General features: G+C 40.1%; 1 long non-coding RNA gene across 1 annotated transcript; it reads right to left on the bottom strand.

Moving 5' to 3' along the window:
- Window positions 1-18,087: 18,087 nt before the first annotated feature.
- Window positions 18,088-19,975, bottom strand: LOC117324318. The gene is made up of 2 exons (XR_004531958.1): window positions 19,707-19,975; window positions 18,088-18,778 (listed from the first exon to the last, which is right to left on the bottom strand). It is a non-coding gene; the product is annotated as an uncharacterized LOC117324318 (long non-coding RNA).
- Between the last annotated feature and the right edge of the window lie 218 nt (window positions 19,976-20,193).

Below are 20,193 nucleotides of genomic sequence, written 5' to 3' on the forward strand. Positions count from 1 at the left end.
CTTAGAAGCTTTTTGATTTCAAAAGTGATCAACTGTGACCTTTAACCTTGATTGATAACCACAAAAATCTAATCAGGTGTAGATTTTGATAGTTTGATGTTTTGCATATATCTGAACTTAATCTTTTTAGGGGTTCATGAAATAGCATGTACACAAGCTTTTAATTTCAAGAGTGGTCAAGTGTGACCTTTGACCTTGACAGCAGCAAATAGAACCTACCTATGAAACTTTGAGAAGAATCCTTCATAAACTTCTCCAGAAGTAGCGATAACAAGGACTGCTTACAGAGACACCATGCAACATCTGTAATCTATAGCAATCAGACACCATGCAACATCTGTAATCTATAGCTATCAGACACCATGCAACATTTGTAATCTATAGCTACCAAACACCATGCAACACCTGTAATCTATAGCAATCAGACACCATGCAATATCTGTAATCTATAGCTATCAGACACCATGCAATATCTGTAATCTATAGCTATCAGACACCATCTGTAATCTATAGCTATCAGACACCTTGCAACATCTGTAATCTATAGCAATCAGACACCATGCAACATCTGTAATCTATAGCTATCAGACACCATGCAACATCTGTAACCTATAGCTATCAGACACCATGCAACATCTATAATCTATAGTTATCTGAGACACCAATTCTATATTGAAGCAGAACATGAAACTTCCAAAATTGTCCACTGACAATTAAGATTGCCAATGTGAAGTGATTGTCGAACCTCTCTCCTGGAACACTTTTTTTCCCACTTCCATGGAGAATTTTTCAACCCAAATGCTGATATATAAGGGTGTAAGTGATTGGTTAATCTGATAAAGATTAACGTGTTAGGATTTAACTCGTTACCATAATTATCTTGTTTTTAACATGAATGGCCTAGCTTTCATAGTAGGGTGACATGTCACCCACGTGTCTGGTGAAATGTGGGCCACTGTGACAATTGTCACCCACATGTCTGGTGTAGTGTTGGGGATCATGCAGATTATGTCAAACCAAATTCCAAAGCATTTTCAAGGCTTTTTCAATTTCTAAACTCTTTCCGTACTCATGATGACTATACACATCACAAAGTACTCCTGTATCCTTCATGACGATACACTCGTCGCAGTAACCATGCTTTCGTTCCTTCATGATAACTCAAATCGTCGGAAAACATCGTGAAAGACGTTGATATTACTTGCTGGTTCAGCATTGTCATACGTAGGAATTGACACGGAAGATGTGTTTTTAAGAAATAATAAGCATTATATATATGGATTGAATAGATTTTTTAAATTTTCATTGCGGCTATGAATACCAGTAGCTAGCTACATATCCTCCGAGGCGCGCGCTACTGCGCGCCACGGGATATGTAGCTAGCTACTGGTATTCATAGCCCCAATGAAAATTTAAAAAATCTATTCAAATATATTTACATAACCTTTTTTTAAAGAAATTTTATCGAGAAAACGAGAAATTTTATTAAAAAGAAAAATTTGTCATGTATACGACGAAACGCCAAATTATTAGAACAGCCGGGAGATCCCGCCTATGCACCATCGTTTACCGTGTCCTTCCGCTCCGCAGTTTGCAGTAGTTTATTTATTTATTTTTTGCTTGTTATTTTAAACAAAGAGACATGAAATAACATCGAATACAATAATTTGTGTTAAATTAGATTTAATTTATGTTAATACATTACAAAGAAAACATAATTTACGGAAATGAAACGAGGACTATTTTTCAAGCGTATTGATATTTTTCTGATGTTATGTGTGGAAAATCAGCACGAGAGACAATGTTTTCATACGGTTTTCATAGTGTATTCATGGTCATATGTTTGTTGTTTTCACTTGGTATGTTCATATCAGCAAACCACATTAGGAATGTAAATATAAATACTGTATTGATGAATCATTTTACGTACCAGAAGCATATTCATTTGTTAATTGTCTATTTCAAAGAATTCAGCAATTCATGCCGGGTTATTTACATACTGAGGTAACAAAATGGCGGCCTCAAATTTACTTTGGTTTTCTGTGTGATTGTTGATGAGTAAAACACAATAAAGCTATTAAAAACGATAAAATATATGTAATTGAGTAAGGTTTATCATCAAAATAGATTAAAATATATGTAAAATGTTTACACAACAAAAAAAAAGATGTTTTGGCTTACACATGTGTGACACATATACTGATCAACAGGTGTATTTCCGCAATTCTGCCTGATGATTTCTCCATATTTCCAGGAAAATATTCAGTAAAAGAGTTTCTACTTGTTCCATACGATAAACTTCATTTCATAATAAGCATCACACAGCAGTAAAAGATTGTTTTTTCTCCCACCTTTCACTGATTTGTCTCCCGTTTTGATTGTACAAGATTTCTCTGTCTTTTTTAGCACGTGCAATCTGTCATACCCTAGGGTGAGACAGATTGCACGCGCTCACTTTCTTCACCGGAAGTACTACCGGAACTACTTTTTTTGTTTACATTACGTCGTCTGCTACGTAAACAAACAAATTGTGTACACAATAATACAAAAATCCCCAGTCTCTAAACAATTACAGACAACTGAACAGCCACAGCCATAATGACAACACAAAGTCGATTTCAAAGCGACCTCGTGTGATTTACTCCGAGTCGGACAGTGATGAGTGAGTGACGTCACCCCACGTGAAATGGATGAATGGAAATGTGTGCATATTTCCCGCGGTTTTTTTTGACATGTGTACTTGTTTACAAACAGACGGAGATCGCCGATGGGAAAACACATAAAGAAAAGAGGTGGGAGAAAAATAATCATTCCCTACCTTGAGGGTGTAACAAAGAAATCTCAACCTTCGGGGGAGATTCTTGAATGTCCAAACCCTCGGCAAGCCTCGGGTTGGACATTCAAGAATCTCCCCCGAAGGTTGAGATTTCTCTGTCACAGCCTCAAGGTAGGGAAAGATTCTATTAATCAATGTCTGATGTGATAGCAATATGTACCAATACCCAAAGGACTACCCAGCATTCACTTCCAGTACATGAGTAGCAATTGCAAAATTAGTATATAAAGAGTTAATTAAATATCCAAGGCCCATTTTACCTGTCATTGAAGTCAGCTTGAGAGGGAACAAGAGAACAAAAAAGCAACTATAACTGTCAACTTGATCAAAATACAACTCGCCATAATTCTAACCAAACATCCTTAAAACAATAACTTCTGCAGGGGTCAAGCGGCACAAAGTTGAATCTAAATGATCAGACTCTTCTTCAGTTTTGAGAGGTTGAACTAAATCAATCAAAAAAGAACTAGAAAGACATAAATGGCCCCGCTGCAACTTGACACCCAAAAACACAGTTTGGTAAGGACCACATCAGCAGTTTCTGAGATTAACTATAGTTACATTGCATCAGGATGGGATGGGATGGGACATGGGTCATGGCAGGGGCATAAAAAGTAAGAATTTACCAAATTACATATTATGTTCCTGTTAGGTATGTTGTTTCCCTCCATCATCTGTTTATTGGTAACTTTTGTTTATTTCAGTGTTTAATCAATAGTACTTTGCAGTAAATCACTCTGCTGCAGTACTATATTATTTAAGAAACACATCTGTCAACAACAAATTCAATACCCACTGCCAAAATATTTGGTATATCTTTTTAAATAAATGGGCAGGTTTGTTTTGCTATTCCATATCCATACAAACGTCCATTCATTAAGCTTGTGGTTATGTACATTTTATCATAAGATAATGGTTAGGTATTTCCTCATATCTTTAATTCGCCTAAAACACAACTTTCATTTTCTTTTTAATTTACAAATAAAATTGAGCATAATAAGTTAAACCCCTGCAGGCGTAATCCCAGTATCAATTCAACCCCCTTCCCAGATCCCAAGTCATGAAAAGATTTGGGCTTGATTATCAGGCTAGAAAGAATAGCATTGAAGGGTTGTCAGGGTTTCACTTATCTTATGAAACCTTAATATTCTTGGATTTTAAAGGCCATCATAAGACCCTTTTCCGAGACTTTTCAAGGCCCACAATGAAATTCAAGGTTTTTCGAGACCCAAGGTGATCCAAAATTCAAGGCTTTCTCAAGGTCCGTGCCAACCCTGAGTGTGACATGTCACCCACATATCTGGAATAGTGTGACATGTCACCCATATATCTGGTGTAGCATAGCCTGTCACCCATATGTCTGGTGTAGCATGGCCTATCACCCATGTCTGGTATAGCATGGCCTATCACCCATACATGCATGTCTGGTGTAGCATGGCCTGACACCCAAATGTCTGGTGTAGCATGGCCTATCACCCATACATGTATGTCTGGTGTAGCATGGCCTATCACCCATATGTCTGGTGTAGGATGACCTGTCACTCATATGTCCGGTGTACCATGACCTGTCACCCATATGACTGGTGTAGCATGGCCTCTCACCCTTATGTCTGGTGTAGCATGGCCTATCACCCATATGTCTGGTGTAGCATGACCTGTCACCCATGTCTGGTGTAGCATGGCCTGACACCCAAATGTCTGGTGTAGCATGGCCTATCACCCATACATGTATGTCTGGTGTAGCATGGCCTGTCACCCATATGTCTGGTGTAGCATGGCCTGTCACCCATATGTCTGGTGTAGCATGGCCTGTCACCCATATGTCTGGTGTAGCATGGCCTGTCACCCATATGTCTGGTGTAGCATGACCTGTCACCCATAGGACTGGTGTAGCATGGCTTGTCACCCATAGGACTGGTGTAGCATAACCTGTCACCCATATGTCTGGTGTAGCATGACCTGTCACCCAAATGTCTGGTGTAGCATGGCCTGTCACCCATATGTCTGGTGTAGCATGACCTGTCACCCATATGTCTGGTGTAGCATGGCCTATCACCCATATGTCTGGTGTAGCATGGCCTGACACCCATATGTCTGGTGTAGCATGGCCTGACACCCATATGTCTTGTATACCATGGCCTCTCACCCATAGGACTGGTGTAGCATGGCCTATCACCCATATGTCTGGTGTAGCATGGCCTGACACCCATATGTCTGGTGTAGCATGGCCTGTCACCCATATGTCTGGTGTAGCATGACCTGTCACCCATATGTCTGGTGTAGCATAACCTGTCACCCATATGTCTGGTGTAGCATGGCCTGTCACCCATATGTCTGGTGTAGCATGGCCTATCACCCATATGTCTGGTGTAGCATGGCCTCTCACCCATATGTCTGGTGTAGCATGGCCTGTCACCCATATGTCTGGTGTAGCATGACCTGTCACCCATAGGACTGGTGTAGCATGGCTTGTCACCCATAGGACTGGTGTAGCATAACCTGTCACCCATATGTCTGGTGTAGCATGGCCTCTCACCCATATGTCTGGTGTAGCATGGCCTCTCACCCATATGTCTGGTGTAGCATGGCCTATCACCCATATGTCTGGTGTAGCATGGCCTGTCACCCATATGTCTGGTGTAGCATGGCCTGTCACCCATATGTCTGGTGTAGCATGGCTTGTCACTCAATTATGTCTGGTGTAGCATAGCCTATCACCCATATGTCTGGTGTAGCATGGCCTGTCACCCATGTGTCTGGTGTAGCATGGCCTATCACCCATATGTCTGGTGTAGCATGGCCTGTCACCCATATGTCTGGTGTAGCATGACCTGACACCCATATGTCTGGTGTAGCATGACCTGACACCCATAGGACTGGTGTAGCATGACCTGTCACCAATATGTCCGGTGTACCATGACCTGTCACCCATATGTCTGGTGTAGCATGACCTGTCACCCATATGTCTGGTGTAGCATAACCTGACACCCATATGTCTTGTATACCATGGCCTGTCACCCATATGTCTGGTGTAGCATGGCCTATCACCCATATGTCTGGTGTAGCATGGCCTCTCACCCATATGTCTGGTGTAGCATGGCCTGTCACTCATGTCTGGTGTAGCATGGCCTGTCACTCATATGTCCGGTGTACCATGACCTGTCACCCATATGTCTGGTGTAGCATGGCCTGTCACCAATATGTCTGGTGTAGCATGGCCTATCACCCATATGACTGGTGTAGCATGACCTGTCACCCATATGTCTGGTGTAGCATGGCCTGTTACCCATATGTCTGGTGTAGCATGACCTGACACCCATATGTCTGGTGTAGCATGACCTGACACCCATAGGACTGGTGTAGCATGACCTGTCACCAATATGTCCGGTGTACCATGACCTGTCACCCTTATGTCTGGTGTAGCATGGCCTATTACCCATATGTCTGGTGTAGCATGGCCTCTCACCCATATGTCTGGTGTAGCATGACCTGTCACCCATATGTCTGGTGTAGCATGGCTTCTCACCCTTATGTCTGGTGTAGCATGGCCTATCACCCAAATGTCTTGTGTAGCATGACCTGTCACCCATATGTCTGGTGTAGCATGGCCTATCACCCAAATGTCTTGTGTAGCATGACCTGTCACCCATATGTCTGGTGTAGCATGGCCTATCACCCATATGTCTGGTGTAGCATGGCCTCTCACCCATATGTCTGGTGTAGCATGGCCTGTCACTCATGTCTGGTGTAGCATGGCCTGTCACTCGTATGTCCGGTGTACCATGACCTGTCACCCATATGTCTGGTGTAGCATGGCCTGTCACTCATGTCTGGTGTAGCATGGCCTCTCACCCATATGTCTGGTGTAGCATGACCTGTCACCCATATGTCTGGTGTAGCATGGCCTCTCACCCTTATGTCTGGTGTAGCATGGCCTATCACCCAAATGTCTTGTTTAGCATGACCTGTCACCCATATGTCTGGTGTAGCATGACCTGTCACCCATATGTCTGGTGTAGCATGACCTGTCACCAATATGACTGGTGTAGCATGGCCTGTCACCCATATGTCTGGTGTAGCATGGCCTGTCACTCATGTCTGGTGTAACATGGCCTGTCACTCATATGTCCGGTGTACCATGACCTGTCACCCATATGTCTGGTGTAGCATAACCTGTCACCCATATGTCTGGTGTACCATGGCCTGTCACCCATATGTCTGGTGTACCATGGCCTGTCACCCATATGTCTGGTGTAGCATGGCCTGTCACCCATATGTCTGGTGTAGCATGACCTATCACCCATATGTCTGGTGTAGCATGGCCTATTCACCCATATGTCTGGTGTAGCATAGCCTGACACCAATATGACTGGTGTAGCATGACCTGTCACCCATATATCTGGTGTAGCATGACCTGTCACCCATATGTCTGGTGTACCATGACCTGTCACCCATGTCTGAATGTCTGGTGTAGCATGACCTGTCACCCAAATGTCTGGTGTAGCATGGCCTGTCACTCATGTCTGGTGTAGCATGGCCTGTCACCCATATGTCTGGTGTAGCATGGCCTCTCACCCATATGTCTGGTGTAGCATAACCTGACACCCATATGTCTTGAATACCATGGCCTGTCACCCATATGTCTGGTGTAGCATAACCTGTCACCCATATGACTGGTGTAGCATGACCTGTCACCCATATGTCTGGTGTAGCATGGCCTCTCACCCATATGTCTGGTGTAGCATAACCTGACACCCATATGTCTTGTATACCATGGCCTCTCACCCATATGTCTGGTGTAGCATAACCTGTCACCCATATGTCTGGTGTAGCATGGCCTGTCACCCATATGTCTGGTGTAGCATGGCCTGACACCCATATGTCTTGTATACCATGGCCTCTCACCCATATGTCTGGTGTAGCATAACCTGTCACCCATATGTCTGGTGTAGCATGGCCTGTCACCCATATGTCTGGTGTAGCATGGCCTGACACCCATATGTCTTGTATACCATGGCCTGTCACCCATATGTCTGGTGTAGCATAACCTGTCACCCATATGTCTGGTGTAGCATGACCTGTCACCCATACGTCTGATGTAGCATGGCCTATCACCCATATGTCTGGTGTAGCATAACCTGTCACCCATATGACTGGTGTAGCATGGCCTATCACCCATATGTCTGGTGAAGCATGACCTGTCACCCATATGTCTGGTGTAGCATAACCTGTCACCCATATGACTGGTGTACCATGACCTGTCACCCATATGTCTGGTGTAGCATGACCTGTCACCCATATGACTGGTGTAGCATGGCCTATCACCCAAATGTCTTGTTTAGCATGACCTGTCACCCATATGTCTGGTGTAGCATGACCTGTCACCCATATGTCTGGTGTAGCATGGCCTCTCACCCATATGTCTGGTGTAGCATAACCTGTCACCCATATATCTGGTGTAGCATGGCCTGTCACCCATATGTCTGGTGTAGCATGGCCTATCACCCATATGTCTGGTGTAGCATAACCTGTCACCCATATGTCTGGTGTAGCATGACCTATCACCCATATGTCTGGTGTACCATGACCTGTGACCCATGTCTGAATGTCTGGTGTAGCATGGCCTCTCACCCATATGACTGGTGTAGCATGGCCTCTCACCCTTATGTCTGGTGTAGCATGGCCTGTCACCCATATGTCTGGTGTAGCATGGCCTATCACCCATATGTCTGGTGTAGCATAACCTGTCACCCATATGACTGGTGTAGCATGGCCTATCACCCATATGTCTGGTGAAGCATGACCTGTCACCCATATGTCTGGTGTAGCATAACCTGTCACCCATATGACTGGTGTACCATGACCTGTCACCCATATGTCTGGTGTAGCATGACCTGTCACCCATATGACTGGTGTAGCATGGCCTATCACCCAAATGTCTTGTTTAGCATGACCTGTCACCCATATGTCTGGTGTAGCATGACCTGTCACCCATATGTCTGGTGTAGCATGGCCTCTCACCCATATGTCTGGTGTAGCATAACCTGTCACCCATATATCTGGTGTAGCATGGCCTGTCACCCATATGTCTGGTGTAGCATGGCCTATCACCCATATGTCTGGTGTAGCATGGCCTGTCACCCATATGACTGGTGTACCATGACCTATCACCCATATGTCTGGTGTACCATGACCTGTGACCCATGTCTGAATGTCTGGTGTAGCATGGCCTCTCACCCATATGACTGGTGTAGCATGGCCTCTCACCCTTATGTCTGGTGTAGCATGGCCTGTCACCCATATGTCTGGTGTAGCATGGCCTGTCACCCATATGTCTGGTGTAGCATGGCCTATCACCCATATGTCTGGTGTAGCATGGCCTATCACCCATATGTCTGGTGTAGCATGGCCTGTCACCCATATGTCTGGTGTAGCATGGCTTGTCACTCAATTATGTCTGGTGTAGCATAGCCTATCACCCATATGTCTGGTGTAGCATGGCCTGTCACCCATGTGTCTGGTGTAGCATGGCCTATCACCCATATGTCTGGTGTAGCATAACCTGTCACCCAAATGTCTGGTGTAGCATGACCTGTCACCCAAATGTCTGGTGTAGCATGACCTGTCACCCAAATGTCTGGTGTAGCATGACCTGTCACCCAAATGTCTGGTGTAGCATGGCCTGTCACCCATATGTCTGGTGTAGCATGACCTGTCACCCATATGTCTGGTGTAGCATGGCCTCTCACCCTTATGTCTGGTGTACCATGACCTGTGACCCATGTCTGAATGTCTGGTGTAGCATAACCTGTCACCCATATGTCTGGTGTAGCATGGCCTATCACCCATATGTCTGGTGTAGCATGGCCTCTCACCCTTATGTCTGGTGTACCATGACCTGTGACCCATGTCTGAATGTCTGGTGTAGCATGACCTGTCACCCAAATGTCTTTTGTAGCATAACCTGTCACCCATATGTCTGGTGTAGCACGACCTGTCACCCATGTCAGCATGGTGTAGAGCAGCACCCAATACATGTTAGGTGTAGCTTGACAGACATGCATTGGCCTGGAAGTTACCATTTACAAACTACATGTTGTCGATTTACTGTGCATTACCTCAAACAGTTGTCAACTTTAGATAGTTTTGTAGTTCATCTATGCATTCTGATTTTTCATATTTTTTCAGTGAACTGTACCTGCATCAGAGTACTCTAGAAGAATTGAAACTTTGTTGTAGAGTTTCCATAATTTTATGTCATCCATGTTTGTCTTTTATATACCTGGTAGATCTTCACGCCTCTTTGCTCTACCATTCAAACACTGAAGTCTTAATCATTAATGAATAAACTAGACATATATATAAATACTGTGTTATTTTATTTGGTTAAGGAATCTGATCCTACGATAACTTACATAATAATTGAGCGTGAGGATAACATGAAGATCTATATTTTAACAGAAACTTATTTTTGTGTGAACAGTAGGCTAAATGCGATGATATCTTGAAAAAAAAAGTCGACACGGTCATTGGTCATTCGATGAGAATGTAAATTGGTGTTTGGGTGGGAGAGACACATGCATACATGTACAATGTATGGCTGGGTTACGAAGTGATACTTCCCGAAGCTGTACAGCCATCAGAAAGAACTTAAACAAAATAGGTTCCATGATGTACTAATCTGTAGAGAAAAAAGACCAATAGGCCTGGCTGTTTGGATAGTTTAACCTGGTCTTACCTCTACGTTAGGTCACTCAGTGCTGATTTATAACCGAAAAGAAGTCTACTGTACAGACTGATTCGATTATTTGCACGATGATACACGTATGGTTATATGTACACAAAAACAACGTATTCCTAGTCAGTATCTATAATTTACTTACCTACGAACAGAGGACGAACAGCAGTTTCTACCCGGGAAAATTTTGACCTTGTCAGGTTCGTCTCCGAGGGAGTCGTGCGTCTGCTGCAAAACCTACGGTCTACGCATGCGCAACTGCGTGGACAGAAAAACGCACGCTTCTACGTTCGAACCTACCTACTTACACCGTGCTGACAGTAGACTATTGAGCATCCAAACTCCACTTTTATAGCATCAGAACTGTTCTAAGCTAAAAAAATAAATAAATAAAAAAATGTCATGATCACAATTGGTAATTTTGCACACAAGGTAAATAAACGGAGAAACACACATTAAAATTTTTTATTATGATTTATTTAAATTTCTCTTTTTATTACATAAAATGTTTCATCCAGAAATTGTCTAGATTTGAAATTCGAGCTGATGCTTCAACTGGAATGAAATGAATCGCATAGTGTTACTGTGTGCAGTAAATAGCGCCAGTCAATGTAAGTCTGATTTAGTTTAAATGTTCACATCTTTTATACGATTTTGCTTGCATTCTCCTTTCCACACCTAATATTTTATAATAAAAGCTTATTAATGTATACCACCACCACCACCTCCACCACCACAAGTTTTCGGCGTGAAAGACCGATCTTTTGTTGAGCAACACTTTTTTTTATTTCGAATAAAGTTTAGTTTAAACATATTGTATTGCTAATAACAGCAAAAGGATTGGGCATAAGTTACAAGAACATTATAAACGCCCGTTCCTGGTTATATTATTACACGTATGTATACATCTTAAGATGGCTATAGAAATTTATAAGTATGTACAATATTATTGGATGAGAAAAGCGGAAAGAAGGAGAATGAAGGAGGTGGGATCATGGTATTAAATGGACCAAAGGAAAAATAATATATGCATGATAGTTAATAACTTCTTAATCACAAGACGTACATCATTTAAGTAGTATACAAACTAGCATACACACGCATATATAATACATTTGACTCCCATATTCAGGGGCTAATCCAGGATTCTGTGTTAGGAGGGGCGTGAGACAAAACATTCAGGAGAGGGGTCGCCCAAGCTTTCCAAAAAATGGTGCAAAATCCTCCATTCTGAGAAAGTGATCTATGATATATATCATCTATATTTTCAGTGTGTTTTTTGTTTTACTATTTTTATTATGTTTTTTAATCTGATTTTGTTTCCCATGATAAACTGTTTAGGATATATGTAACAACGGAGACAAGGCAGGGGTCTGGGGGCCTCCCAGGTCCCCATATTGCTCTCGACAAAGTGGTTATCATCAAATTCTGGGAGTAGGGGTCTGGGGGCCTCCCAGGTCCCCATATTGCTCTCGACAAAGTGGTTATCATCAAATTCTGGGAGTAGGGGTCTGGGGGCCTCCCAGGTCCCCATATTGCTCTCGACAAAGTGGTTATCATCAAATTCCGGGAGTTTCATGACCAAATTTTTTGAAGCTTTTCCAAGTTAGTTTTTTGTTTTATCTTCAGGAAAGTTTTTTTTTTCTGAGCGATGTTTTCAGGATTACCTATTTAATGTGTACTAAAAAGAAAACAGGGCAGAGATCTGGGGACCGCCCCAGAAGCTCTTGATAAAATGGTGTATGATCATCAAATTGTGGAAGTTTCAAGTTCACAATTTTCCTACTTTAATTTTTGCGGTGTTCTTAATAAAATTTCAGGATTAACTGTTTAGAGGGCGCGGGGTAATAAAGAAACTAAAGCGGGGATCTCGGAGCAGCCCAAGACCGATTGGTTTTAAAATGGAGCTAATAAAACGATAATATCTGTTGTGATTATCCTTGAAAGTGTTCATGTCCACTCAAATTTCCAAAAATGCAGAGTTTTCAGATTACATAGAACACATAACATCGTTTTCTAATTCAATTTGTTGTCGTGCATTCTTTGTTTTAGATCTGCAAATGCTAAGGCGGCAGGATATTGTTTCTTGTTTCGATCGTGAGTTTTCTAGGTGTCTTACAATGGAAACGACTGAGAAAAGAAAGATGTTTGACAGAAGAAATGAGTGATATATTACCACCATATGAAAAAACAGAAACAATTCTTTACGTTTTTGTTATTTTATATAAACATTACCTTTTGATGTCATTGCTAGGATAAATCGACAAACTATAGCCATGCATTGTCTTGAAAATGAGACCTATTCCATACTCCCTCTATTTAAGAAATAATTAACGATGATTCGTGTATTGTTGCAGGATATACAACTCGGACTCGGATATTTTGCAATTAAATTAATAACGAAGGCCTCAGGCCTGAGTTATTAATTAGAATTGCAAAATATCCGAGTCCGAGTTGTATATCCTGCAACAATACACGATTCAAAGTTGATTATTTCTATTCTACCATGTACTGTTTAGTTCTGAGATCGACCTCTTTCTAATAGAAAAACAGCAAAGAAACCCCGAGAAAACCTTGTAATTTATTTCTTGAGTATTGCATTATTTGCTGATGAAATATACAGGCAATACAGTACTACGATCAAGAGCATCTATCATATGGCATTGATTTTGAAAAGAAAGCAAAAGGATAAAAAAAAAAGAAAAAAAAAGGAGGGCCTCCGTAGGATTCGAACTCGCGTCGTGATAAAAATTCATAGAAAGACTAACCCATTAGCCCACACAGTTATAGGTTACCTTTTTCTGGAATGGGTGAATATTAGGTATATAAAATTGTAACAGCCTTGACTCACGAGCGTGTATTATTGGCACGAGCGTGGGTTATTGGAAAATAATACATGGTTTTAAACCAATCAAAACTGGCGTTGCATAGCAAACATGGTAGAATGTTATATAATGCATTATGGTAAAAGTATTCAAACTGTAGAAGTCAGATTTGGGGCATAGCCCCTATTTTTTTTTATTAATATTTCTACCCAATATATGATTTGCAATGCTATCTGATGATGTAATTCTTTGTTTTAATTCTTGCGAAAAATGGTCACTTGGCAAACTTTAGGGAGGGGGGGGGGGGGGGGGGGGGGGGGGCGCTGGATCGCCTATGATATTTACACTCAATCACACACATATATATCATCATTATATTAGTGGTATGTCAGATCAAGTGGCAGATCTTTTTCCGGCAAGGACAGTACAAGTGAATACAGTTTTAGGTCAAGAGAAACGTATTAACTAAATTACAAAGGAATAGTATTATCAACACATCACAAAAGTAACAGCTTATATATTATATAGTGGTTAAAATTGACCGTCAATACTTGGTGAAGCGGTAAATAGTGAGCGCCTTTAATTGGTATAGTAGTTGATAGTGAGCGCCAACACTTTGTAAAGTGGATAAAATGGAGCACCAATGCTTGGTATAGTGGTAAATAGTGAGCGCCAACACTTGGTATAGTGGTAAATAGTGAGCGCCAACACTTGGTATAGTGGTAAATAGTGAGCGCCAACACTTGGTATAGTGGTAAATAGTGAGCGCCAATACTTGGTATAGTGGTAAATAGTGAGCGCTAATACCATCTATATCGACCATAGACACCAACAAGGACAATTTAATGCTTATATTTACATTCTCGACATATTTTTTGTTATTTTTGAAAATCAAAATTGAGTTAGCATAAAAAATGCCAATATTCAGCGACTTCGTCAATGGGGTTAGACAAATGGAACAGCCCATTTTTTCAAAATTCATTTGTCACGTGCAGATTAGCAAACAAAAAAGTGCATTGAAATACATGTAATACGAAAAATAATCACAGTCTGTTCAATTCTTTTTATTATTTGTGTAACAATATTGTATAAAATTTCTTTTTGATACTTTTTAATCAACATAAAAAAAACGACGTAGTCCTAGGCTTTTTTCATAAAGGCATGATTGTTTACATTAGTTACAAGTAGTTCCGGTGGGTGAATATATTTATGCGCGGCATGGATTGATGTCACGTTTTGGGTGTCAATTATGCTCACATAGACTGCAAATCTTTTTACTTAGTTTATGTCGTTGCTTTGCCACCAAAATGTAAATATTGGTGTCTCATTGACACCATCCTCATATGACAATGTCTGTTGGTGTCTCATTGACACCATCCTCATATGACAATGTCTGTTGGTGTCTCATTGACACCATCCTCATATGACAATGTCTGTTGGTGTCTCATTGACACTCATCCTCATATCACAAGGGCTGTTGGTGTCTCATTGACACTCATCCTCATATGACAATGTCTGTTGGTGTCTTATATACACCATCCTCATATGACACTGGCTGTTGTGAGAACGTTAAACATCAAGAAATAATTTTAAAAATCAGAAATTGTATCAAGAATATAGTTTATGGCCATATTTTTGTATCAGCTAAGTTCTAATATCCAAGATGATCTATTTAAAGAAAATTCTCCAAAGTCAAGTGCACAAATTTTGTTTCTGCTATCATACTTAGTACTACTAAATCAGGGTTACAGTCATATTGTGATAATGTCGGATCTTAATTGTTAAATATTAGTCAGACACGTATATCTACTGATTGATAGCCGGTATGTAGAAACACTGATATACAGAAACATGGCTTGCGTAGTATTTCGTCTTTTAGTATTTTCAACAACAACAAAATGGAAAATATAAGCAGGGTTTCCTTGGTTGCCGTAAAAATATTATGCAATCTTTTGTCAGGGGATATATATACTACATCTTGCTATGGTGGTTGGAAGAGACCATATTTTTCTCTTGTTTTGGAGTCGAAGCGGAATTAAGCAAACAAAAAACACCATGTTCCTTTCTGAAATTTCACTTTCTATCCGCTAACCGCAATGTTTAGAAGTCGACAGTTTAGTTGCTTATTTGCATTACAGTTGACTAAAAGCTCATTAAACAATGTTCCATTTTCTATGAATACTTTTCATCTTAACGTGATATAATTCACTCCTGCATTCGACATACCTTTATGTCTCTACTTTGGTAAATCTTCCTTTTGTTGTCTCCTTATTGGTTTGTATAGACTATGAAGTTCGACTAAATCTTGTTGACTGGCAATTTTGTACATTTTCTCTGGTTCACTTTTCAGTTATACGTGCATGTACACAGACGATGGTGTCAAACTAGTGGAAGTTTATGTGTAAATTCACAGCTTGTTGTTAATGGCACTTTGTATATTCTAAAAGATAATGTCGGATTAAGGCGATAACTCTCAGGCAGGTTCAGTAAGTAAAATAATGAGGAGAGTCGGTCGACTGGGTGGGTAATTTAACATTGGTTTAAAGTACATTATCGACATTGTTAGGGCCATTTTTCGGAGGTTTAATTTTGGCGGTTTTAAGAAAAGTCTGAAGCAAAAGGGAAACATTTTCACGGAAAATATTTAGCGAGCTATATTTGTTCTCTTTATTATTTGCCTATCTATTGTTCGTTTATTTTTGGAAAAATAAGTGAGAGAGAAAAAACAACTCGAAAATAACATCTACAGTAATGGGAGTTGGTAGTTCTCCTGCTGACCACACATACATTGTGATGGAATACAGTATTACGTTAACTGTTAGCTACGTTATATCACTGGTACATGTATGCTACTAAATGATAACGACAAAAGTGTGCTAAATTTCAACACTAAAAGTGTACTGGAACCATAGTCATTTTTAATACCCATTGTATATTTGTATATTATCAACAGGAAATCGATATCTGAACGAAAAATGAAAAATAGTCCGTCGACATTCTTCATGCTGGGTGACATGACAGTATCGACGAAATCACCAATTGAATACTATTTTATATTCACATATAATTGCTGCATGCATATCAAATATCATATTATTAATAAGTATTATTCCAAAATCCTGATGCGTTTGAATTTTTACAATTATGAAAATAGATAACTACGAGTTTTGTAAAATGTATATTCTTTTTTTATCAGATTTTAACCAATGACGAATCTTGGATAAATGCAAATAGGACATGTCTGTCTTTACTGTTATTTGTTGTATGTAGTGTGACTGCTGTACTATGTGTTCTGTGTACTGTATACATGCGCCATATGTAAAGTGCTCTGTACTTAAGTTTACCGTAGAGCTGAACCAGAACTGGAATACAGAGAAAGGTGAAGCGATATAACTTGGATATGTGAAGGAATCGTCACACATTAAAATCGACATCCCCGCGAATTAACCGTCTAATGCAGTAGGTATACGTACATATAACAGACATGTAACGAATGCTTATTGAAAAAGTGGATATTGGCAACCTCTTACTCTAGACAGATGTATATCGTCTAAATGTGCCTGGAGGATTCGTTAGCATTACCTCATTCTTAACTTGCGACAATACTGGATTTTATCTAGATTAGCTAGATACTTACCATTCCAGAATTGTCCTTTTTGAGTGATTTATGAGTAGATATCTTTATTCCTATCTTGGCCTCATTTTGAGTCGGAATTATTGATTGCGCTCCACCTACTATGTTGGTTATGTTTTAAGTAAATGTAAGCCGTTGACATAGAAATGTTTGTGTATTTAAGGTATTGAATACAGAATCCATATTGTTAATCCCTTCTCCTGTTGTTTAAAGACGTCGAATCGATATGTCTCAACGTGAGTTTGAAGGAAGGTTTCGCTTACCTGATTTGATAAGGTCATCAACGAATTCAGTCCAGTGTGAAAAGAAATGAACACAATGTGTTCCCTTAATGTAGCCAACACCTTGGTAACCTTTGTTACCGGTGTCTTATGAACATAATGTGTTCCCTTAATGTAGCCAACACCTTGGTAACCTTTGTTACCGGTGTCTTTTGAACACAGTGTGTTCCCTTATGTAGCCAACACCTTGGTAACCTTTGTTACCGGTGTCTTTGACACAAACTTCAGTTAGCGCTGATAGAAACTCTTCTTGAATACATGAAAAAATCTCACTGTCAAATTCATCAAGCAGCCGATCTATATCACCCCCGTAATAGATTAACTCTATAATACTTTCGCATCCTCGATGTTTCAATCCTACCAGAATAATATCGCCCGTCCCAAATACCTTTATAACTACCAGCAAATTTCCTTTCAATTGTCTTATTAGAGAAATAGCAAACGGTCATTTTCACGCGCCATAGACATGTTTGAATTTTAAGCATTTCAAAACAAATTGCCAAAAATTGCCAAAAAATAGTAATTCATCAAAATATTTGTTTGTTTTTGGTTTTTTTGCCCAAACCACAACCACACCCCCAAACTTAGGCACGAATAGTAATGATCATGAGTTGAGATAAATATTATCTTGTTAAAATTTGAGTTATATCTTTTTTGACCAAGACTACCGACGCAGCACCAGTCGCCACCGGGGAAGTAACCCCGAAGTCTCTCTGGCTGGAAAATTCCTTATATATTCGGAACTTCATCTTAGGTTTTAAGACAACACACAAATAGATTAACCTAAACTTTTAATGTATAAGATAAAATAAAACATTTTCAGTGTCATTCATACAATGCCCAGCCGCGGTAGCAACGGGCTCAGAAAACATTATCAATCCATGTAAGAAAATAAAAAAGCAGATTCCGTCATTTCACGAAGTATTCACTATAAAACATTTCAGAAAAAAATCCGGTAATGTCTGTAAACATAACATACACGTATGCTGCACGTGTCAGACGAGATTATGTCCTCCGGGAATAGTTGCGCGAGAATAAACCGGTGTTCTATTCCTTGGCCATGAATCCTTCCGCGCCATCTGATGCATTAACGTCGATACTCGCGCATCATCTGATGCTTGAAAGTGAAATATCAAAATCCTGCTAGTTTAATAGACCTTGCACTGTCCGATAGGAAACTTTCGTGACAAAGTCTGATTTTCGTCATCTCCTGCCATAGATGTTACTGCAGAAATCCGCCGCGTCTCTTTCTTCATTGCAACACTGTCTGAATAGTTCCATGCTGCCGAACTGTCGCCCACAGCCGTAACACATAGTGTAGTAGCCATCGTTATACGCACACTTATTGTCCTCAAAGTGTCGGTCTATGACGAACTGGCGTCGGGCTATGACGCGGCCGTTAACGCACGTGCACGTCAGGAAGAGGGTAACAGTTATTACCGCTAGGAGCGCTGTGTATTTCATCTGCAATGATTCAAAAGATAATTGTTATGAGCCGAGTTGCATGGTTTAACAACACATTTTAGTTTAAATCAATTTTATTGCAGATAAAAGCAAATGGACTGGACAAAAGTTGTACAACTTACTTACGTCCTTTCCGTAACAAGGGAATATATACACAATTCGTCACGCAACAGAATATTTTAACATATATTGTATTTTAACGAAGACGGAAATAAAGATAGAAAGGGGCAGAACAGATAAGGAACACCAACGAAAACAGAATGTGGAGTTTTGTAAGATGAAGAACATATGTGTGGTTTATCTGGTCTTGTGGACGTAGGTAGACTGCTTTTCTAACACACAAGTCCTTCTGCTTTCTAACATCACATCAACTCATTAATTGTGATTTTTATATCCGTTAATTTTTGGATATTTGTCCACTAAATAGTGACGTAATTTACTTGCTGATTTTACATAAACACATTGAATCAGTCACAGACTATCTATTTTACACGATACATATGTATTTCTATAACATTGAAACGTTAAAGGTAATTATATCGGACTCAGGTTTCAGCAACAGAATTTCTAAGTTAAGATTTACCCCAGAAGAGCACTACGGAATTATCCTTAATCAGTTTCACACATATCATACTAATAAATGATATCGTGCTGCATCAACGGCTATAATCGTATTAATAATAAAAAGTGCTAAAATTTTGAAAATATACGATTGTACAGTGTGCATAAAATCCACATGACAATAAGCGAAATGATAAATATTTATAATGTCAGTCACATAAGGTTCAAAATCTATCTGCAGGACCAAATCAATCGCTATGGAATACCTTATTATGGCAAGATGTATGACAATGAAGGATACATCACAAATATTTTGAAGGAAAATAAAAGGTAATGCTGAAAACAAAATCATTCTTTGTAACCGTACCTGTATAGAGCTTTGTGAAAGGGATCCAATATTCTAACAACGTTAGTCACACGATGTACTGCCAGCTGATTTAGTTCTCGGTTTCAAAGTGACGAAATTTCTGAATGAGTTTCATAATATCAACGCTTCATCTTTCCTCGACCAATCAAATACTTTCGAGCTAAGGACAAAGTACCACATTGGATAAGAGAGTCTGAAGATTCACGTTGGATGATATGACATGTGGTAATCTATTTATACATACATCCCGGGGTATTTAATCAGTCCAGATAATGACCTATCTAATACAGGTATGTAGCACGTCCTACCGTGGAGGTCACCGGGTACCATATATTTACTCTAATTGATTTTAAACGAGTCGGAAACCAGCCTTACCGGTATTGATTTCCTATGGGGTTAGGAGTTGGATTACTCCTACCAAACCCATCCCTTATTTGAATTGGATTCAGTAAATCTTTATTTGTCAAATATTTTGACTTGACTTAAG

This window comes from Pecten maximus, chromosome 3, assembly GCF_902652985.1.
Source record: "Pecten maximus chromosome 3, xPecMax1.1, whole genome shotgun sequence".
NCBI classification, from domain to species: Eukaryota; Metazoa; Mollusca; class Bivalvia; order Pectinida; family Pectinidae; genus Pecten; species Pecten maximus.